Here is a 4,014-nt window from a genome sequence, read left to right as displayed (position 1 = left end):
ATAGGCTTACAGTTTTCTAGTCATGGCTATAAAACTGGCCACCAGGCAAATGGAGCTATCACTTTTGTGTGTATATATATATATATATATATATATATATATATATATATATATATATATATACTAGTGATACCCACATGAAGTAATTTCAGCATCCCACAGCCATCTCTAGAGGAAGCACAAATACTATCCAGGAACTCAGATGTGATCCAAGCTTTTGCCCTGGTACTAAGGCATCTGCAATAGTCATTAATATGATTGCATTCTTGAGTAGAAGGCTAGAGACACTGATCAACTGCAACGTAATGCCTGCTATTTAGCCTTATGTTTCCTGACCTGTTTTTTCCCACACAGGATTTTATTTTCTTTGATTGGTATTCTCTAAATGATGTCAACTTTAATAAAAGTTCCATGTGGTAAATTACATTGTGGCTATCCTAATCTAAGGATCTTAACTGATAACCATCTTTGAAAGAAAAGTCATTCCATCACTTACTGTGTTTGTCTCATATCTAGGTTGCAGAGTATAACACAGCCTGTCACATTATAAATTTGAGGAAAGTGTTATAGGGAACATTTAAAGAGAATATTGGAGACTTAGTCCACATGGATGTTGAGACATTTTCAGACTCAAAATCATTAAAACTTGTTGACTTCCTGACAGTCATGCTCAATATTGACTCCAGAATTATAATAATTATGGACCTTCCACATTCAGGTTAATGTTAATAAGTACAAATATATGAAGAATTCTTCAAGATTATTAGGTGATGGGAAGGCAACATCAGTTAGGTTGCTAATTTCATCAGTCCTCATCTTCCTCCGCATTATGATCACAAGGAGAGAACATAACAGAAACATGTCTTAAAGTTTCTAAATTAACAACTAAAGTATGGTAATTTTAAACAGGGATTCCTTAATTAATTTGTTCCAGAATTTATACATGTCAATTTGGTCAAATTTTGCTAATTATCTGCTGCTATGTAGAATAATTTAAACATAACTGTGGTAGATTATCTTCTAGTATATCTAGATTAGCTAAATTTGTGGCTGTTTCCTCTTTGGTTTGCCTTGGACTTTAGAAATCCCAATGGTACAAATATATATAAATATTTAATTATAATTGTATATTATTTTACATAGCTAGTATTAAGTTCTGAATTAATAGGATGGTAAAGTGATTAGTTAATGTTAAAATCTTTTGGTATTAAGAATGAAAACAATCAATAATGGATATCTATGTTGCATTTTTTCTTTTTTTTATTAGATATATTCTTTATTTGCATTTAAAATTATCTGGTTTCCTGGATCACCTCTCCCCAAAAGTCCCATAAACCCTCTTCCCTCACCCTGGTCCCCAATCAATCCTGTCCTTGTATTCCCCTACACTGATGCATTGAACTTTTCCAGGACCAGGGGCCTCTTCTTTTTTCTTCTTGGGCATCATTTGATATGTGAATTGTTTCTTGGATATTCTGAGCTTTGGGGCTATGTTGCCTTTATTTCCTAGTTATTGTGAATTGTACAGACACAAACAGTGCATGAAGAACTCTTCGCAATAGCTATAAAATGGAAACAATTCATATTCTACTGATACTGAAAAATGGCTACTAAAAATGTGATGGATGTATATAATGGAATATTATTATTCACAAAAAAATAAATTCAAAGATAAGTGAATGACACCAGAAATAATCATTATAAATGTCTAACCAAGATTTTGGAATACAAACACCACATATTTTCTTTCTTATGTCTGTTTAAGTAGGAATATCCAAAGATGTCATGGAACTACTGTGGTACATAAGGATGGGTTTCCTGGGGAAAGAGGTAAAATGCTCAGCTCTAAAAGGGAAATTTATAAGATATTCTTCTGAAAAGCTTTGGGATTGTTGTTGAAGAGAGAACAGTTTATAAGGGTCATATACAGCTCATGTCTATGTGAAAATAGAATTTATTAAATATAGACCTGTTGCACACATGAATTTAAAGTGACCTTGAATACTTGCACAAGACCTGCACAAGATCATATCAGCCAAACTCTGAGATTTGGCAGAAGAAGGTCCACAAGAAGTCATAACCCTAGTGTTGTTGGCTATTTTTAGTTTCTGTGTGAAGAGAAGCAAAGTTTCTTCAGAGATGTTGTTACTGAAAGGCTATGTAGGCCCCTAGGAATGGCCCTATATGGGACCTCATAAAATTACAAGCTTTCTGTAAGGCAAAGGTCACTGTTAAAAGGACAAAACGGCAACCATCAAATTGGGAAAGGATATTCACCAACCCCACATCTGATAGAGGGCTAATATCCAATATAAACAAAGAACTCAAGAAGTTAGAACCCAGGGAACCAAATAACCGTATTAAAAATGGGGTACAGATCTTAACAAAGAATTTTCACCTGAAGAAATTCAGATGGCCGAGAGGCACCTTAAGAAGTGCTCAACATCATTAGTCATTAGGAAAATGCAGATCAAAACAACCCTGAGATTTCACCTTACACCAGTCAGAATGGCTAAGGTCAAAAACTCAGGAGACAGCAGGTGTTGACGAGGATGTGGAGAAAGAGGAACACTCCTCCACTGCTGGTGGGGCTGTAAGATGGTACAACCACTGTGGAAATCAGTCTGGAGGTTCCTCAGAAAACTGGACATGAGACTTCCAGAGGACCCTGCTATACCTCTCCTGGGCATATACGCAAAGGATTCCCTGGCATGCAATAAAGACACATGCTCCATTATGTTCATAGCAGCCTTATTTATAATAGCCAGAAGCTGGAAAGAAACCAGATGCCCCTCAAAGGAGGAATGGATACAGAAAATGTGGTATATTTACACAATGGAATACTACTCAGCAATTAGAAACAATGAATTCACAAAATTTTAGGCAAATGGTTTGATCTGGAAAATATCATCCTAAGTGAGGTAACCCAATCAAAAAAGAATACACATGGAATGCAATCTCTGATAAATGGATATTAATTAGCCCAGAAGCCCTGAATACCCAAGGCACAAATTGCATAACAAATGACTCCCATGAAGAAGTATGGAGAGGGTCCTGATCCTGGAAAGGATTGATCTAGTATGGGAAGGGAATATAAGGACAGAGAAAAAGGAGGGAGGTGATTGGAGAAAGGATGGAGAGAAGAAGGTTTATGGGACATATGGGGAGGGGGGATTGGGGAAAGGGGAAATCATTTGGAATGTAAACAAAGAATATAGAAAATAAAAATATTTAAAAAAGGCAGCACTAAAGTGATTCACTGATTCTAATAAGAGCATATTTTCTTATAAAGGAAAATGTGGTGCATATGCATGGCAAACTAGAGAGAAGAAACATGGAATTTAATCGAACAAAACACAACATATACATATGTGAAATCTCATAAACCAAAATAATTTAAAATGCAAAACTAAAATTAAAATAAATATCAGTTAGGGAAATAAGATCCACAGGCAGGCATCAGATTCAGAGACAGCCCCGCTCCAGTTGTTGAGAGAACCACATGAAGACCAAGCAGCACATCTGCTATATATGTATGGGGGGGGGGCTGGGGGCTTAGGTCCAATCCATGCTTGCTCTTTGGCTTATGGCTCAGTTTATGGGAGCCTCCAAATATCTATGTTAGTTGACACTTTTGGTCTAATTTTTGAGTCCTTATCCCCTCCAGGTCCTTCAATCCTTCCTTGAACTCTTTTCTAAGATACCCCAAGTTCCACCTAGAGGTTGGCTATGGGTCTCTGCATATGTTGCTCTCAGAGGTGAAACTCTCAGAGGACAGTTATGCTAGAGACCAGTTTTCAAGCTGTAGGATTATATTTGTCAAGACCTACTTTAATAAGGGTTCTCAAATGCTTCATCTTTCCTTATAGCCCAAAGGTAGAGGAGGAAGAAAGGTTAATAAGACAAGCATGATGTAGAACTGTTTAGAAGTAGTTTTATTGGGGGGGATGATTCCAATCTTTCTTGTAAGGGTATCTGTAGTCCAGATCAATGGTGTCAGGATATCTGCAGTAT

This window comes from Apodemus sylvaticus, chromosome 11 (genome assembly GCF_947179515.1).
Source record: "Apodemus sylvaticus chromosome 11, mApoSyl1.1, whole genome shotgun sequence".
Lineage (NCBI taxonomy): Eukaryota > Metazoa > Chordata > Mammalia > Rodentia > Muridae > Apodemus > Apodemus sylvaticus.
The sequence above is the reverse complement of the archived record's forward strand: the minus strand, read 5'-3'. Positions refer to the sequence as shown.